At 45.6% G+C, this 20,483-nt stretch overlaps 2 long non-coding RNA genes across 2 annotated transcripts in view; both read right to left on the reverse strand.

Moving 5' to 3' along the window:
- LOC132813972 (uncharacterized) overlaps nucleotides 1-20,483 on the reverse strand; it is a 43,040-nt gene that overhangs the window by 835 nt on the left and 21,722 nt on the right. The window contains exon 4 of the long non-coding RNA XR_009644251.1: nucleotides 18,493-18,599. This is a non-coding gene — a long non-coding RNA (uncharacterized LOC132813972). The remainder of the gene's footprint in view (nucleotides 1-18,492; nucleotides 18,600-20,483) is intronic.
- Nucleotides 1,316-16,075, reverse strand: LOC132813973 (uncharacterized). Its single transcript, XR_009644252.1, has 2 exons — nucleotides 15,991-16,075; nucleotides 1,316-1,742 (listed from the first exon to the last, which is right to left on the reverse strand). It is a non-coding gene; the product is annotated as an uncharacterized LOC132813973 (long non-coding RNA).

A 20,483-nucleotide genomic window follows, 5' to 3' on the forward strand; every position in this document is an offset into this window, starting at 1 on the left:
TGCATCATTGTACAGTGTTGCTCGTATTTCATGTCTTGGACTGTCAGTGTTCATGATACTGCATGTAGCTTCTTGTACATCGGGTTTACAGTGCAAGAGTTTAGCTCTTGCCTTCCAACAACAGTAGAGTCGTACTCCAACAAAGCTTACAGAATCACGGCCCAGCATATTCCCCAACCTCCCTCCTTCCATCAAACCAGAGGATCAGCCCTCATTCAACTGAGAGAATTCAGGAGGGCATGGCAGTAACAGCAGCATGAATACCTACAAATGGGGTGTTCACCTGATGAAGTTACCAAACAGCATAAGCAGCAAGTGATAGACAGAGCGAAGCAATCCAGTAAACAACGGAACAGATCTAAGATCTGTAGTCCAGCCACAACCAGTTGTGATTGAAGACAAAGGACAGCTGGAGTCCTGAAGACAGTTCTCTCCAAGATATTAATCAACAAGAATGTCAGACTGGATTAATCATCATAAAACTGAAGTCCATTTGATATTAATATGTTTACAATCAGTGTTCAATTCACCACGTGTAGCTGAAGGTAAAGATAATCTTCAAGTGATTGTAACAGTGAAGATACCTGAATACTTATTCAGCAAATTAAAGCCTGTTGTGTTAGTAATAATTTTAAAGAGATATTAAAAGTAAGGTGATTTGAGTATAATGGAAGAAATTTATTGGTGGGTATCTGATAATTCTGTTTTAATGTGAAGTTAATTTAGGATTAGTTAACAAATACACACACGGTAGGGAATCCCAGTCCCATGGAGTGCACATCCAGTTCCATGTGGGAAAACCAGGACACTTCTTGTATCAGCAACAACCACAAGAACACAGAAGTGACACTGGAACACTAGTTTGACCAAGGCGAAAGTACTGCACTCACTCATTGTCCCCACATTCCAGGATTGATGTGATCACACCAGAGAGGGGACAGAGAAGATTGATCAGAATGTTTCTCTGATTGGAGAATTTCTGCTCTGAGGAAAGATTGGATAGGTTGGGGGGTGGGGGGTTTCCAAGGAAGATGAACTGAGATTAAATTGATGTGATAAAATGCTGAGGAATCCAGGTAGAATGGATAGGAAGCAGCTATTCATTAACAGAGCCATCAGGAACTAGAAGTTTTAGATTGAAGATAATTCTCAGAAAAAAAGGGGAAAGGAGAATGTATTTCCCACAGAAATGGTGGAGAGCAGGATCTCACTGATGGGGTGACAGAGGCAGTTACCAGCATTACATTTGAATAAAAGTACGTGGATGGAACTGAAATGTTGGAACGTGCAGGGCGATGGACTAAGTTCTGCAGAATGGGATAAATGCGATTTATTTGACATTTCTCCAGAATATTAAACTCCAGTCCAATTTGAGAAGTTAAACATCACGAAACATACTTTAGCAGGACTTATACAGTTAATAGTAAGTTCCTAGGGAGTGCTGCTAAACAAAGAGTCCTTGGAGTGCAGGTTCATAGTTCCTTGAAAGTAGAGTAGCAAGTAGATAGAATAGTGAAGGGCGGCAGTTTGTCTGCTTGCCTTTATTGGTCACAGCATTGAGAGGTCATACTGAGGCTGTACAGGACATTGATTCGGCAACTTTTGTAATATTCCATGCAATTCTGGTCTCCTTCCGATTAGATGGATGTTCTCAAACTTGAAAGGGGTCAGAAAATAATTATAGGATGTTGCCAGGTTTGGATAGGCTGCTTTCCTTGGAGCATCAGAGGCTGAACGGTGACCTGAAAGAGATTTTTAAAATCAGGCCGGGCATGGATAGGATAAATAGAGAAGATATTTTCCCTGCAGTGGGGGAGTACGAAACTAGGGGACTGGGAGGGGGTGGGCGGAGGGACAGAGAGGGTGGGTGGATCGAGAGTGGTGGGACAGAAATGGGTGAGGACAGAAAGTGGGCTGAGAGGGGAGGGGAACAGATGGGGGGAACAGAGGGGGTGACTGACGGTTGGGGGGGGCGACCAACAGAGAGGGGGAACAGACCAAGCGGGGTGCAACCGACGGAGGGAGGGGAGGGAAAAGATGGGTGTGCAACCGACGGGGGAGCGACTGACAGAGAGGGGGAAAAGACTGAGGGCGCGACAGACTGACAGATAGGGGGACAGATGATCGGGGGTGGGGAGAGAGGGGCGACAGGGATGGCGGTGACCAAGACAGGGCTGACCAATAGAGAGGGGGGAACAGACAGAGTGGGAGGAGACGGAGGAACACAGAGGGGGAAGATGGAGAGTTATTTTTTAGATCTACAACTCAACCCTTTTCCTGTTTTCTCCTCCTCAGCTTAATTCCATCTGAAGGTCACAGAACAACTGCATAGTTTCTGTAGAGTTTCAGGGAGATCAGGTGCTGAACATGGCATTTGTAACATGCTGATCAATAAATGGACTCTGGTTCGACTCCACTGTCTGTGTGGTGTTTGCACATTCTCCCTGTGTGTCTGCGTGGGCTTCCTCTGGGTGCTCTTAATTTCCTCCCACAAATCCAAAGACGTGCAGGTTAGCTGGATTAGCTTTGGGTAATGGTAGGTTACAGAGTTAGGGTGGAATGCTGTTCCGATGGTTGGTATGGGCCGAAAGGCCTGCTACCACACTGTAGGGATTCTGTCACTGAGTATAGGGGTTAGGAGGTCACGTTGTGGCTGAGTAGGGCACTGGTCAGGCCACTGTTAGAATACTGCATTCAATTGCAGTCTCCCTGATTTCAGAAAGATGTTACCAGAATAGGACTCAACCTCTTAATGACAAGTTCTTGGGAAGTGTTAACAAACAAACAGACCGTGCAGTGTAGGTTGATAGTTTCTTGAAAGGTGTGGTTGAAGGTAGACAGGTCGGTGAAGGTGGTGTGCGGTATGCTAGCTGTTATTGGGCAGTGCATTGAGTATAGGAGTTGGGAGATTATGTTTCGGTTGCACAGTTTATTGGCTCGGCCACTTTTGGAATGTCCACTGCTTTGAATTCCAGTCTCCCTGCTATAGGAAAGATGTTGGGAAATTGGCAAGAGTTCAGTAAGGTTTTACCAGGGTGTTGCCAGTATTGGAATATTTGAACCATAGGGAGAGGCTGAATAGGCTGAGGCTATTTCCCTGAATCACTGGACACTTTAGGTGGCTTTATCGAACTTTATAAAATTATGAGGAGCAGTGATCGGGTGACTAGTCATGGTTTATTTTTTCCCAGGGCAGGGGAGTCCAAACGAATAATGTGAAGTTTTTTGGAATGACAAATTCTAGAGGAGAGGGACAAAGTTTAAAGGATATGAAAACCAAAACAACTGCAGATGCTGTAAACCAGGAAGAGAATCAGAAGTTTCTAGAAAAGCTCAGCAGGTCTAGCAGCATCTGTGAAAAGAAATTAGAGTTAACATTTCTGAGGAAGGGTGCCCAGACCGGAAACTTTAACTGATTTTTCTTCACAGATGCTGTATGACCTGCTAAGCGTTTCCAACAACATCTGAGCAAGTTTAAAGGGAGTTGTGTCTGACAAGTGTCTTGTGCAGATGTCGATAAATGACTATAATGTATTCTCCTGGGAGATGGGAAAAGCAGAAACAATCACAGTTTAAGAGGCATTTGGACAGACACATAAGCAGGCATAGGTTATCAGGGATATGGATCATGTTACAGGCAGATGGAATTAGTTTGGAATGGCATCATGATCTACGCAGACACGGTGGGCTGATTACTCTGGTGCTGTAACTGTTATGTTTTCCAGGGGATAGAATGGTTTTTGAAGAAGTAACAAAAATGATTGATGAGAGCAGCCTGGTCGACATGATCAACGTGGACTTTAGTAAGGCGTTCAGCAAGCTTTCTCATGGGAGACTGGTTAGCAAGGTTAGATCTCATGGAATAAAGCGGAAACCAGCTATTTGAGTACAGACCAGGCTCAAAAGTAGAAGATAGAGAGTGGTGGCGGAGGGATGCTTTTCCGACTGGAGGCCTGTGGAGTGTCTCAAGGATTGGTTCTGTATCCACTATTTTTCATCATTTATATCAATGATTTGGATGTAAACATAGGAGGTATTAGTAATTCTGCAGATGACGCCAAAACTGGAGGTTTAGTGGACAGTGAAAAAGATGACCAAGGCTGCAATGTTTCCTGCAGGTGTCACCATTTCAGATGCTGCCCGTCCTGCTGGGGATCTCCAGCACTTCTTGGTTTTGTTGCAGATTTCCAGCATTTTGCTGAAGCACATGGAGACAGAGAGCTGTACAGCTCCAGATTTTGTTGACTCTGCAGGACTGATGGATGACGAGGGACTCAATCCTCGTTTAATCCTCCTTTCCTTTGGTTTTCGGAGTCGCTGACTACATCACTAATATTCTACGTCCCACTCCCTGACCTGAATCTGACCCATCTAACCCGACACTTCAGATCCCATCCCCCTGCCAGACTAGTTAATACCTCACCAATGGAACTGGCAATAGCGCTCCCCCCATCCCCACCCTCCAGGAGATTTGACCCAGCTCTGCACAGGGGTAACCAGTCAGGCTGGTACAGGTCCCAATTCCTTAAGAATCTAAGCCCTTCCATGGTACACCATTTCTCCAGCCACACATCCAGCTGATCTACCCTCTTATTCCTGCTCTCACTAGCATATGGCACTGGGAGCAAGTCTGACATCATTACATTTCAGGAGCTGCATTATAATGTGTCCCTGCTCTCCCAATATCCAGCTTTCAACCACTCATCCCTTTATTTCATTATGTCATTGGTATCAGGGTGTTGTACAACCACAGGCTGTTTACCCTCCAGCTCCAGAATATCCTGTAGCTGCACCATGATATCGCGGATCCTATCACCAGGGAGATAACATACCATCCTGGATTCATGGCTGTGGCCATAGAAGTGCCTGTCTGTAACCCTGACTGTTGAATCCCCTGTCACTCTCTTTCTTCCCGTTCTGGGCAGCAGAGCTATCGACAGTGTCATGAACCTGGTTGTTGCTGATTTCCCCTGAGACCGACACACACACACGAATCCCAAGCAGTATACATTATCTGTTTGGGAAGGGAATAACCACTGGGAACTCCTGCACTTCCTTCCTGAGCCTTTTACTTGATCTGATGGTCCCCCATTCCCTTTCTGCCTGTGTAACCCTCACCTGCAGTGTGACTAACTCACTGAACATGCTGTCCATAACATTCTCAGTATTGCAGATGCTCCACAGCGAGTCCACGCACAGCTCCAGGTCTGAAAAGCAGTTTCCCAGTAGCTGCTGATGGGCACATTTCCTGCACACACAGCTGTCAGGGACACTGGAAACATCCCTAATTTTCCCACATTGTACAAGAGGAGCACACCATGGGTCTGAGGTCTCCTGTCACACAGGCTCTCTAGATTCAGCTAGTTACTCCCATTTAGAGAATTTATATGACCAAGCAATCTTCCTCCCCTTCAAACATTGTAATAAAAATCCTGTATTCTTTACTTAAGCTGATATGTTATACCTTAAAAATGGTTACAAAATCTCCACAGGTATCGCTTACAAACTGGCTGTTCCCTTTGGGACCATGTGAATTTCTGAATGGGCTGAAACAAAACGGAGTTTCAGCTTCACCTTCTCCCTGTCCCACCTCGCTCTGTTTACACCCAACTCCAAAACACTCTCATTGAGCCAAGCAGCCCTCACAGTGCAGCCCTGTCATTGTCATTGTCTGCTCACCCCTACACTGCCCTCAGCCTCCTGTACTGTTCCAATACATCTCAATGGGAGCTCAGGGACAGCACCTCATCTTTCAATTCAATCCTTTGTAACCCCAGAGTCAACATGGACCTCAGCAGTTTCTGGGTGAACAGACAGTTTGAATCTGGAACATTCCACCTAAAAAGGTACTGGAATTTGACTTCATAAAGAGTTGCAGGGAATTGAAAATAAGGAGTTTACAGGTGAGCATCATGAAGTGGGTGATTGGGACTAAATCTGACAGTCCCTACAAAGAGACAAAGTGCAATCTGGACAAATCTGTGCTCCCTCTCAGACCAAAGCAGACCCTGAGCTTCCAGTTGCCTGCCACTTTAACACACGAGCCTGTTCCCTGGCCAACATCTGTCTCATTCTTAATGCAGTGTTCCAGGGAAGCTTGATGCCGAACACTCCAGAACACACCAAATGGCCCTGTATTTCAAGGACGGCAATTTCCCCTCCCATGTGGTCAACAATACCCTTCAGTGTATCTCCACCACTTCCTGCACCTCTGCCCTTGAACCCCACCTCTCCAACCGCAGCAAGGATAGAACCCCCAAGTCCTCAATTTTCAATCAGATACAACACATCATCCTCTGCCATTTCCACCACCGACAATCAGATCCCACCAACAGATATCTTTCCCTCCACACCCCTTTCAGCATTCCTCGAGACCATTCCCGTGACTTCCACATTAGATCCATGCTCCCCACCAACCCACCCTCCACTTCCAACACCTTTGCCTGCCATTGCAAGAGGTGTAAAACCTGTGCCCACACCTTCCCCTCACCTCCATCCAAGACACCAGAGGTCCCTTCCACATCCAGCAGAGATTGTCCTGTACATTGAATAACCTCATCTATTGTTTTCATTGCTTTCTACAACGGGGAGACAGGACGCTAACTTGCAGAATGTTTCAGGGAACTTTTCTGGGAGACATACACCAACCAACCCCACTGTCCTGTGGCTAACCATTTCAACTCCCCCTCCCACTCTGCCAAGAACATGCATGTCCTGGGCCACCTCCACCACAAAATCCTAGCTACATGACTCCTGGAGGAAGAAAACCTCATCTTCTATCTTGGGACCCTTTAACCACTGAATCAATGTTTCGTCATTTCCTCTCCCCCACCTTATCCCAGATCCAGCCCTCCAACTCAGCACCACCCTCTTGAACAGTCCCACCTGTCCATCTTCTTTCGCAATTACCCACTCCACCCTCTCAACATTACCCTCCACCAGCATCTTCCTATCGCCTTCCCAGCTACCTTCCCGCCAGCCCCACACAAATGCTATTATCTGTCAGTCCTCTTCCCCACTCTCACATCCCTGCTGAAGGGCTTAGGCCCAATATGTCAATTCTCCTGCTCCTTGGATACTGTCTGACCTGCTGTGCTTCTCCTGCGCCAAACTTTAACATAAGCTGGAAGAACAACACCTCATTTTGTACTTGGGGACCCTTCAGGCCTCTGACCTTAAAATGGAACTCATTAATTTTAGGTCCTAAGTCTCCCATGTCCTCGCACCATAGTCCCCCACCCCACACACCAGGCCTTGTTATTACATCGCCTGCCATTACACATTACCTATGGTTAGTCACTAACAATCTCCATTAACATCTATTCACCCTCCCCCAGCCAGATCATTATCCATTCCTTTGTCCAATTGCTCCTGTATCTCATTTTGGACTATATCACCACCTATCACATTTACTCCTTAACCCCTACCTTCTGCATATAAACTGACATTTTTTCTCAGTCACATCAGTTCTGAGGAAGGGTCAGCGGATCCAAAATATTAACTCTGATTTCTCTTCACAGATGCTGCCAGACCTGCTGAGCTATTCCAGTATCTTCTAGCTGTTGTTTCTGATTTAAGCATCCACAGTTCTTTTGGTTTTCATTTACTGGGAGTTTCTAATTCAGGTCTAGCAGCCTACATCATGAGTTTATAAACCCTCCCAGTCCACACTAACTCCATTTCTCTCCCACTCCCTTCACACTCACTGGGTCTCTTCCCAACCCCTGCCCAGTGACACTGCACCTGCACAGCTCATGGTCACATGCTGGCCTGTTGGCGACACCCCTCATTCACTCCCATTGGCTGGAGGATTACACCTAGTCTCCTAATGGTCTGAAGCTGCCGTCAATCAGCCAGGCCCCATTGTGACATGAGTGGTGGGACCCTCCCAGGAGTGTGGGAGGCTGAGGGGTAACCTCAGAGGTTTATAAAATCATGGGAGGCATTGATGGGATAAATAGATAGATGAGGCACAGAGGAGTTTGACTGAAGGGTCTGTTTCCGTGCTGTGTATGTCTGTGGCTCTGCCCTGGGATGAGCTTCATCACTCACAGTGAATGGGGCTGAATCAATGTCCTGTAGAGCTGCAAAACAATGTCCCAACTCCAATACTCAATGCACTGACCAAGTACACCAAACGCCTCCTTCACTATCCTGCCTATCCAAGATTCCACTTTCAAAGAACTATGAACCTGTACCTCAAGTCTCTTTGTTCAACAACACTCCCCAGGACCTTCCCATTAAATGTATAAGTCCTGCCCTGATTTGTTTTTCCAAAATGCAGCACCTCACATTTATCTGAATTCACTCCATCTGCCACTCCCCAGCCCATTTGATTGAAGTCCCATTTTACTCTGAGGTAACCTTCTTCCCGATCCAATTTGGTGCCTGTGTAAAGTCACTGACCATAGCTCCTATTTTCACATAGTCATCATTGATATAAATGATGAAAAGCAGTGAACCCTGCACCGATCCTTACACCATATTGCTCATCACAGGCTTCCAGTCCGAAGGCAACCCTTCACCACTATCCTCTGTCTCCAACCTTACAGCCAATTTTATATCCAAATAGCTAGTCCTTCCACCTTGAATGTCTTTCTGAAGTCCAAGTTAGTGATTTCCATGCACAAAGCCATGCTGACTGTCCCTAATCATTTCTTACCTTTCCAATTACATCTAAATCCTATCCCGGAGAAGCCCTTCCAACAACTTGCCTGACTCCAGGCTCACCAGTGTATTGTTCCCTGGCCTTTCCTCATCACCTTTCTCAAATAATGGCACCTGTCTTCCAGCACCTCGGTGATACAAATATCTCAGCGAGGGACCCAACTATCACTTCCCTAGCTTCCCACAAAGTTCGGGGATTCACCTGATCATGTATCAGGGATTTATCAATCTTGATGCATTATACAAGTTCCAGAGACTCTGAACGAATATGGACACTTGTCAAGTTATCCCTATTTATTTCTCCAAACTCTCTCACTTCCATATCCTCCTTCAGTAAAAGCGGACATGAAATACGCAGATAGTATCTCTCCTGCCTCCTGCAGATCCATAGACCGCCTTGTTGATTTTTCAGGGTCCCTATTCTCTGCCTGGTTACTCTTTTGTCCTTAGTGTATTTCTAGAATCTCTTTGGATTTTCCCCAAACTCATTTCACAAAGTTCTCGTTCCCTTTTTTGCCCTCTTAGTTTCCCTCGAGTATACTCCTACTGCCCCTATACTCCTCCAGGTATTCACCCAAACCCAGCTGTCTGTACCTGCCATATCCCTCCTTCATTTTCTTGACCAGAGCCACAATTCCTCTTGACAGGCAGCATTCCTTACACCTCCCAGTCTTGGCCTTAACAGGAACATACAGTCTATATACTCATTGTCTCAGGCCTATGGGGGCAATGGCAGATGAAGACAGAGAAACAATCAATCATTCTCGGTAAAGAGGCAGTGCTGGGAAAGATACCAGCCGAAAGGTAGATGGGTCTCCTGGCCGTGATGGAATGCATCCCCGGGGACTGTAAGGAATGGCAGTGGGTAAATAGCAAATACACTCGTGATAATTCACTAAATTTGCTGACTCTGGGACGGTTCTAACAGATTGGAAAGCTGCAAATGTGATGCCAATATTTTAAAATGGACGTATTAGCATAACTTCTGTAGTGGGGGAAATGTCTGATCTCTCACGAAAGAAATAGTGAGCTATGTGGATAGAAATTGTCTCATCGAGCAGACACAGCATGGATTCATGAAAAGTGGACGACACTAAGATGAGTGGTAGAGCAATGTGTGCAGAGGCCACTGTCAGTCTGCACAGGGATACAGATAGGTTAATTGAGTGGTTAAGGGTCTGGCAGATGGAGGACAATGTTGGGATATGTGAGGTCATCCATTTTGGTCGGACTAACAACAAACTGGATGATGAAATGGTGAAAACATGCAGCAGGCTGCTGTGCAGAGGGAGCTGGGTGTCCTTGTGCATGAATCACAGGAAGTTGGTTTGCAGGTACAGCAGGTAATTAAGGCAGTGAAGGGAATATTGTCCTTCATTGCTAGAGGGATGGTTATGCTGCAGCTATACAGGGGGCTAGTGAGGCCACACCTGGAGTACTGTGTACAGGTTTTCGTCCCCTACTTCAGGAAGGATGTAATGGCGCTGGAGGGGGTGCAGAGCAGGGTCACTAGTTTGAGTCTGGAGTTGAAAGGGTTGCCTTCTGAGCAGAGATTGACAAAACTGGCATGATCCTCATTGGAATTTAGAATAATGGGAGATTGTATAGGAAAAATATAAAATTATGAAGGGAGTAGATAAGATAGAAGCAGGGAGGTCATTTCCACTGTGGACTGGACAAACTATGGTGCATAGCGACAAAATAAGGGGGTATCAGATTTAGGACTGAGTTCAGGAGAAACTTCTTCAGCTAAAGGGTTGTGAATCTGTGGAATTCCCAGCTGATTGAAACAGTTGAGACTTTCATCTTGAATGTCTTTAGGTCAAAATGTAGATTTACGAACAGGAAAGGAATTAAAGGTTATGGGAGAGAGCAGTAAAGTGGAGCTGAGATCAGCCCTGATCTTATTGAATGGCAGAGCAGGCTGGAGGGGCCAGATGGCCTCCTCCTGCTCATATTCCTTATGTTACGTTCCCACTTTTCAGCCGTCCCTTTACCTGGGAATAGCAAAGAAGTATTGAAAGATTTTATCTTGTTCAATCACAATGCACCTTTATCCAATTTAGAACAGCAACTTTTAGATCTGGTCTATTCTTTTTTGGAACTATTTTAAAACTATTATAATTATCAGAGAATCCAGACAGTGGGGAAGCAGGTCATTCAGCCCATCACATCCGCACTGACCCTCAGAGACTCCCACCCTACCCATGTAATGTTGCCTTTCCCATGGATAATCCACCCAACCTGCACATCCCTGAACACTGTGGGTAATTCAGCCTGGATAATCCACCTAACCTGCACATCCCTGAACACTGTGGGTAATTCAGCCTGGATAATCCACCTAACCTGCACATCCCTGAACACTGTGGGTAATTCAGCCTGGATAATCCACCTAACCTGCACATCCCTGAACACTGTGGGTAATTCAGCCTGGATAATCCACCCAACCTGCACATCCCTGAACACTGTGGGTAATTCAGCCTGGATAATCCACCTAACCTGCACATCTTTACATAGTGGGAGGAAACCAGAGCAATCAGATGAAACACACGCAGATATTAACAATAAGGTGATCAATCCTTTCTTATTTCCCAGTTCCATCCAAATAATTTCACTGAACTTACTCCCATGAATATCGTCCCCAAGCACAACTCTAATGCTATCCCTAACCAAAAACACCACTCGTCCTCCTCTCTTGTCCCCCTTTCTATCCTTCCTATAGCATCTATACCCTGGAACATACAGCTGCCAGTCACATCCATCCCTGAGTCATATTTCTATAATACCGATGATATCCCAGTCCCATGTTCAAACCATAACCTGATCGCATCTGCCTTCCCTGTCAGGCCTCTTGCATTGAAGTAAATGCAGTGTAACTGCTCGGTTCTACCGCGTTCTGCCTTGACTGTTTGATTTCTGAACTGTACCCAGCCTCAGACTTACCTCCTTTCTCACTATCTCTTTAGGTTTACCCCCACTCCCTCACTGGTTTAATGCCTCCCGAGTAGTACTAGCAAATCTCCCTGCCTGGATATTAGTCACCTTCCAATTCAGGGACAATCCATCCTTCTTATTCAAGTCACTTCTACTCCAGAGGAGAATTCAATGACCAAAAGATGTGAATCCTTCTGCCCTACACCAGATCTTTAGCCAATCATTCATCTCCTCCATCCTGCTATTCCTACTCTCACTAGCATGTAGCATTGGGAGTAATTCAGATATTACGACCGAGTATCTACTTTTTTATATTCCAGGCTAATTTGCTATATTCTCTCATCAGGACCTATCTTTTTCTCTTCCTGTGTCATTGGTACCAATGTCCAATGACCTCCCACTGGTTATTCTACCCTTTAAAGAATATTCTGCCACCAATCTTTTCTGAACCTTTCAAGTTCCACAACATCCTTCTGATAGGTGGAGAACAGAATTGCACTCAATATTGTAAGAGTGGCCAAACCAATGTCCTGTACAGCCACAACATGACTGCCCAACTCCTGTACTCACTGCTCTGACCAATAATGTAAATCATACCAATCACCTTCACTATCCTATCCACCTGCGACTCTACTTTCAAGGAATTATGAACCTGCACTGTAAGGAAACTTTGCTCAGTAACACTCCCTCGGACCTGACCATTAAGTCTATCAGTCCTGCTAGGCTTTGCTTTTCCAAAAAGCAGCACCTCACATTTATCTAAATTAAACTCCATCTGCCACTCCTCAGCCCATTTCCCCATCTGATCAAGATCCCATTGAATCCTGAGGTACCCTTCTTCACTGCCCACGACACCTCCAATTTTGGTGTCACCTGGAAACTTACTAACAATCCCTCCTATGTTCACATCCAAATCATTTATGTAAATGATGAGAAGTAGTGGACCCAGCACCGACCCTTGTGGCACTCCAGTGGTCACAGTCCTCCAGTCCGAAAAACAACCTTCTACCACCACCCTCTGTCTTCTACCTTTGAGGCAGTTCTATATTCCAAATGGCTAGTTCTCCTGGTATGGTGAGATCTCATCTTGCTAACTAGTCTTCCATGGCGAACCTTGTCGAACGCCTTACTGAAGTCCATATAGATCCCATCTACCGCTCTGCCCTCAAAAATCCACTTTCTTACTTCTTCATAAAACAGCTCAGTCAAGTAAGTGACATGATTTCCCACACACAAAGCCATGCTGACTATCCCTAATCAGTCCTTGCTTTTCCAAATACATGCAAATCCAGTCCCTCAGGGTTCCCTCCAACAACTTGTCTGGCACCAACATCAGGCTCACAGGTCTGTAGTTCCCGGGCTTGTCCAAACCGCCTTCATTAAACAGTATCATCATATTAACCAACCCCCAGTCTTCTGGCACCTCAGCTGTGACTATCGCTGATACAAAAATCTCAGCAAGGGGCCCAGCAATCACTTCCCTAGCTTCCTACAGAATTTTAGGACACACCTGATGAAATCCTGGGCATTTATCCACCTTTCTGCGTTCCAAGACATCCAGTACCACCTTCGCTGTAATATGGACATTTTTCAAGGTGTCACCATCGATTTCCAACATTCTATATCTTCCATATCCTTCTCCACAGTAAATGCTGATGCAAAATACTTGTTTAGTATCCCCTCCCCACCCCATCGCCTGCAGATCCACACACAGGCTGCCTTGCTGATCCTTGAGGAGCCCTATTCTGTCTCTAGTAACCCATTTGCTCTTAATGTATTTATAAAAACCCTTTGGATTGTCCTTACCCTATTCGCCAAAACTGTGTCCTGTCCCCTTTTTGCCTTACTGATTTTCCTCTTAAGTATACTTCTATTGCCTTTATACTAGAAGGATGTTCTGGATTGGAATAAATGCCAAATATTTCATCTTGATAAAAGGGCAGGACTTACACTGATTAAAAGTCGGGCCTTGCATAGTGATATAGAACAAAGAGACCTCGGGGTTCAGATCTTTGCAGTTTATGTCACATGTAGACAGGGTTGTTCAGAAGATGTATAGCACACTTGCCTTCATTGCTCACACCTTTGAGTATAGGAGTTGGGACATTACATTGAGGTTGTACAGGATGTTGGTGAGGCCTCTTCTGGAATACTGTGCTCAGTTCAGGTTGTGCTGTTATAGGACAGATGTTATTAAGTCGGAGCGGGTTCAGAAGAGATTTACCAGGATGTTGATGGGAATGGATGCTTTCGGTTATAAGGAGAGGCTAGGTAGGCTGGGACCTCTTTCACTGGGGTGTAGGAGGCTGAGGGGTGACCTTATTGGAGGTTTATAAAATCCTGAAGAGTATAGGTAATGTGAACAGCAGGTGCCCTTTCCAGGAGGGGGCGCGATTCAAGAGTGGGTGAGAAAAGGAAGACCCTAAAAAGACGTTCCGGATTTTACTTTTTGTTTTTGTACAGAGAGTGATTCACATGTGGAATAAACTAGCAGAGGACGTGGTAGCTGTGAATACAATTACAATTTAAGGGTGGCACAGTGGCTCAATGGTTAGCACTGCTGCCAGGGACACAGGTTCAATTCCTGCATTGGGTGGCTGTCCATGCGGAGTTTGGATATGCTTCCCCGTGTCAGCGTGAGTTCCTCCAGGTGCTCCCGTTTCTTCCCACAAGCCACAGATGTACAGGGTAGGTGAACTGGCAGTCCTCAATTGCCCATAGTGTTCAGGGATGATTGGGTTTAGTGAATTAGTAAGGGGTAAATGTAGAGTAAAACGGTAGGGGAATGGGATTCTAAGAGGAAAAAGCATTTGGACCTGTATATCGATAGGGAATGCTTGGATGGATTTGGACTAAGTGGAGGTAGATGCGATTAGTTCAGTTCGAATTTATGGTTGACACGGACTGGTTGGAACACAGGGTGTGTGTCAGTGCTGTATAACGTTCTGACTCTATCGCTCGTTATCTCTGTAAATTCCTCTATGCTCGGAACTCTCCGTCAATGCCACCTCATCCAGTCTTACAACTCTTCCTTATCTCGATAATTCCTCTCCAGCCTCAAAACTCAAAAAAGTCTATCAGAAATATCTCTATCTCTGTAACATCCTCAATCCTCAGAATCCTCTCCAACTTTCATCTCCTCCAGCTTCATTACTCTCCCTATCTCTAATCCCCTCCAGTCTCTCAAAGCTCTGCTATATGTGCCTTTTTTATTTCCAGCCTTCAGGATTCCCAATGTTTATTTCTCACTTGATGACGGCCCTTTCCGATTCTGTGCTGAGCTTCTGAATTCTTCCTTAAACCTCTCAATCTCCTTTTCCTCCCAAAACATCGGCCAATCATCTGTCATCTACTCTAGTATCACCCTTTCTGACCTGAAGTCCAATGGAGCCTGTCATATTCCTATAATAAACATCTTAGCGGTCTACAGAACAGAAAAAGGCTCTGGTAGTACATCGGGTCTGTGACAAAGAAAACTACCACCTAACTGTCCTCATCTATTTTCCAATAATTGTGGAAAAGTCTCATCTATCATGGCATTGCAAGTGCACACTAAATACATCTCAAATGCTACCGGGATTTCTGTGTCTCCCACCCTTACAGACAGTGAGGTTCAATGCAACTGTTGCTCGATGATGACATCACCCACAGGAACACAGAGCAGCTGGGTCTGTGCAAACCAGAGATCACCCACACATTGGGAAGGATGGCAGGGTCCCTGAGAGGGGGGCACAGGAGATTTACCAGGATGGTTCAAGGAATGGGGGATTTTAGTTGCAGAGACATGGGTGCTGTTAATACATATCAAGAATATCCATCTACAATAGATGGACTCTTGTTCTCAACCTCTCCCCTTGCCTGGGCTGTGGTAACCTTCAGGTTAAACCCACCACCAGACATTTCTCCCTAATGAGACAGCAGCCCTATGGTCTGGGAGGACAATGCTGCCTTTCCCTTTTACACAGTGATGCCACTGTACCCTGGGGATGGGGAGAGGGAATGCTGAAGGTGGGGGATGGGACACCACTCAGGCACAGTGCTTTGTCCTGGAGGATGTTCACTTTAATATTGTTGGGGGCTGCACTGATGCAGGCAAGTGGAGAATGTTCCAACACAATCCTGATGTGTGCCTTATAGGGAGCAAACAGACATTGGGGAATCAGGGGTTTGGGGAAACAGATTGTTCTCCTTGTAGCAGAGGAAATTGAGGGTGCCCTGTGACAGAGGGGTTTACAGATTTAGAATAATCCACCTTACACTCATGAGTTCATCAGAAAAGGATTACAGGACACATATTGAAGACTTGGGGGAGATCTACTGAGAGTGTGGGGTGATTCAAAAGAGGACATTTATGCAGCAAATGGGAATGAGCTGGAATACAATACTCACACACAATGTGAATATCCAGCTCCTGATGAATTGAGTAATTTTGTCACAGTTTGGCGTTACAATTACTGAGATTACCATCTGAATGTCCACCTGTAATACACGTTTATAAAACTGTCACTGTCAGTTCATTTAAGAAACTCTCACCACCCCCTCCTCCTGGCCCAGGATGACTGGACACATTACCCCTTGTGGGGGTCAGCAGTTAGTTCAGGGGGAAATCTGTATGGGTTTCTGTGAGTTTCCACACTGGGTCTTCATGTGACTGAACAGGGCAGATCTTTGACACATGGGACACAATGTTTCAAGAGTCAGTGCGATGTGGAGAGCAGGATGTGCTTCCTTTTCTTTCCTTCCGTGCTGCTGCTGTGCCTCATCAATTAGACAGGGGGGGGTGAAAGGCTCATGCAGCTCGATGGGCAAGTTGTCTCCATTCTGACCCATGAGCAGCAAGCTCCTCCCAATCATTCCAAAGAGTCTCTCTGAAAAGGTAACAACTGCTTCCCACTGCCCAGTGCTCCCAGGAAATGTTTAGAAGAATGAGCGGGGAAATCTCTGAGAAAAGGCAGAACGGTAAAGTTCCAAAAGGATTATAAACAGTTTACAGAGAGGGATTCATTGGAGAAGTGGGCAACAAGTTAGCAAATGGAGCATAATTTGGGAAATTGTGAAGTTGCTCATTTTGGAGGAGATAATAAAAGAACAGAGTGCTATGTAAATGGTGGAAACTGTCGAAAGCTGCACCACAAAGGGACCAGGGGTAATTGCGTAGGAAACACAGTTACAACAGGGAATCAGGATGGGGAATGGAACGTTGTTTCTTATTACAAGGAGTTTTCAGTGTAAGTGTTTGGAGTATATACCTGAGAGTAACTTTACAAAGTGCGAGTGAGACCACATCTGGAGTAATGACAGAAGTTTTGGTCCCTTTATTTAAGGGAATACATAATTTCATCTGAGGCATTTCAGAAAAGATTAACTGGGATGATCCCTGGCTTGTAGGGATTATCTTTTAAGAAAAGGCTGAAAATGTTGGGACTCTACTCACTGGATTTGGGAAGAATGAGAGGTGATCTCATTGTAACATGCAGGATTCTTAAGGAGTTTGACAGGGTAAATACTGAGAGGATGTTTCCCATCATGAGGGATCTGGAATCAGATACTCGGATAGTCACGGAATCAAGGGTTCTGTTTTAGATTCGTCAAGTTTAAGGCAACATCAACACGGGTCAGGGGTTTCAGTAGCAATGGAGCTGGGGTGAAGGGGGGGGGGAAGCAACGTTTTAGAGATTGGAATTCCTGGTGTTTGTGATTGTGTAGATACCTGATCAGAAGGTCACCTTGGGGTTACAGATATGAGAGCAATATTGTGAAGAGTGTAGTTCTGCCTCAGACAGTTCCCAGGGAGAGGGAGGGGCTCAGCAGTAAGGGAAAGGAATTTGTAATAGCAACTGAAGGCAATGGGTTTAACCATTTCAATGTTCCGTTGCAGGAAATTGCAGCCAATCGCGTAGTGGGAGTGTGATGAGCAGTTTGATAACTGAGTAATGGAGAGGGATGATGGGGAGGGAGAGCTAGGCATTGTCAGTGTACATGTGAACCCTCAGACGGTGCTTTTGGACGATGTCACCTCCTGACAGTATGTGGGTGAGAAACAGGAGGGACCAAGAATCGATCCTTGAGGGACACCACATACAAGGAATTTAGAAAGGAATGGGAGAGTGGGGATGGAGTAGGTTTTTCCAACAACGGTGAGGTCAAAATATTACTTCGTAGCAGAATGGGAGAGAAGGACATAACCAGAAAAGACAGACAGACAGAACAAGGAACAATACCTGTGATTTGGTGAGGGGAGGGAGGTGGGGGTGATGTGGAGGAAGAGCCCAACTCCAAAAACACACTTTCTTCATTGGTGACATCACCCAACTCCACCCTAGTCTCAGCTCATTTACTGAATGCAGGGATGGACGAGTATTTATCTCCAGACTTAATTATCCAAACACTCTTGGCCAGCCTCCCACATTCAACTTACATGTAATCTCAAGAGTATCTTAAACCCTCCTGCCCAAGTGCTCACTTGTACCAAAACTAGTTGATCCATCGAAAGGCTCCTATTTACAGCCAACAATTTAAAATTCTCACCCTGTGAACATCCCTGTCTCCCTGCACCACACACCCTGCAAGACCTTGACAACTCATTGGTGTTTATTCATTGCTTCACCTGTCTGGCTGTTCTACTGTTGCCAAGGCAACACTGTCTGGAATTCCCACCTGAACCCTCTCAGACCTGCTTTCCTCTTTTAAGGTGTTCTCGAAAACCTGCTCATTTGGCAATGCTTTTGATCACTTGACCTAGTATCTCAATCTGTGGCCTTATGCCAGAATTTTTCAATAGTATTTCTGTGAAATTATAAACATGATTAAAAAAAACAAACTGCTGCTGATTTGCACATACATTGTCAACTCTTCAATATTGCTGAGTGAATAATCTATAACAGCACTTACCCAACCACATTGTGGGAGCACCTTCACGACATGAACTGCAGCTGGACAGGGAAATCAAACATCACCCTCTCCACAGGCAATGGGGCTTTGGCACTGATCACTGGGATCTGTGGAGGGAGAAACACAGTTGCTATTTCAGGGAGTGCAAAATGCATTATAAGGAGGGAAAATGGGGCAGAATTTGGGATTTTCAAATTTGTGATTCACAATGTGCACTAAGTTCTGTAAAACCTCTCATCCCATACCATGAAAATTTCCTTCTCTTTCTGGTCTATGTCTTTCCTTTCCCCTGCCCTGCACCTTCACACATTTCCAATGCCTTGGCCACAATACACTGTGCTGTCAGTGAAGTTTATCACGTGGTTGAGTATTGTCCCGCCCCTCATTCACTCCGATTGGTTGAAGGACCAACTGGCACATCCTGGTCCTCCAGCCTCGTTCCCCCGACTCTTATTGGTCCTGCGCTGACATCAATAATCCGAGGCCCATTGTGGGCTGGAGCATGCTCAGTGCTTCCTGCTTTTGCTGCTGTTCATCAGGTATGAGAGAGAGAGAGGGCTCATCCCTGTTTCTCCTGATGTCAGACAATAACAACAACTACCTGCATTGTATGGAGCCTTTCACATTGACAAATCTAAAATGCTTGACGAATGACGGAAACGTTGATTAAAGAGAACGATTTTAGATACATCTTTAAGGCAGAGAGAGGGGGTTAGGGAGGATATTCCAAAGGTTTGTGTCCTCGGCAGCTCCAATCGTGGAGTGATATAGGTGGGCAACAGCTTACAATGGAGACAGTTAGTGGCTAACCACAGGTTAACAACCTCATGTCGTAGCCCCTACCCCACACACCAGGCCTTGTCTCACAGCCTGCCATTACACACTACCTATGGTTAGCCACTAACAGTCTCCATTAACAGCTAGTCACCCCCCCCCAGTCAGATCATTATCCTTTATCCAACCGTTCTTCTCACTCTATCCCTACCTATCCTTTCCTCCTTTTATCTTCCCCCACACTATCTTCTGCACATAAACGGACTTTTTTTCCTCAGTAACATCTGTCCTGAGGAAGGGACACAGGGTCTGAAACTTTAACTCTGATTTCTCGTCACAGATGCTGCCAGACCTGCTGAGCTTCTCCAGAACCTCCTGGTGGTTGTTTCTGATTTACAGCATCTGCAGTTCGTTTGGTTTTAATTTACCGGGAGTTTGTAATTCAGGTCCAACAGCCTCTGTCCCAGTCTCTGCTGTCTCTCCCACCCCCACCCAGTGACACTGCACCTGCACAGCTCATGGACAGGTGTCGTCTTGCTGGCCACACCCCTCATTCACTCCCATTGGCTGCAGGACCACACAGGCTCTCCTCCTATTGGTCTGGAGCTGCCGTTAATCAAGCCGGCGCCGATTGAGAGGTGAGCTCCTCCCTCTCTCTGCTCTGGGATGAGCTTCATCATTCACAGTGAATGGGGCAGTATCACAGAGCACTGGGGCTGGGGGCTATTCAGCCCATTGGAGCTGTCCTCTCTCCCTCTGGAGATGGTGCAAATCTGTCCCAACTACCCCCAAATCTTTCCTTAAAAAGTAAAATTCCAAGTCTGTTTCAAAATACCTGCTGAATCTGTGTCGTTCAGACTGTTCCAGATGCTCAGAACTTACTGAGTAAAATAGTGTTCACATTTTCACCTTGTATTATTTGCCAATTACTTGAACGTAGTTACTAAAAATTGTGACAGGATTAACAATTCCTCTCTCTCTTTGCAAATTCAAGACCTTGGAACAAAATCGGCACCAGGTCAAAATCACTGCTTCACCTTCTCAGCTCCAAGGATAATTATCTGTGCTTCAGCTAGCTCTGCACAAAAGAGAGGAATGCATCTTAATTTATTAAGATCAAAGAAACAGACCTCCGGTCCAATTCGTCTGTGCCAACAAGGAATCCTAAACTAATGAATTCCCATTTACCATCTATTGGCCTGTATCCATCAAAACCC

This window comes from Hemiscyllium ocellatum, unplaced genomic scaffold, assembly GCF_020745735.1.
Source record: "Hemiscyllium ocellatum isolate sHemOce1 unplaced genomic scaffold, sHemOce1.pat.X.cur. scaffold_605_pat_ctg1, whole genome shotgun sequence".
NCBI lineage: Eukaryota > Metazoa > Chordata > Chondrichthyes > Orectolobiformes > Hemiscylliidae > Hemiscyllium > Hemiscyllium ocellatum.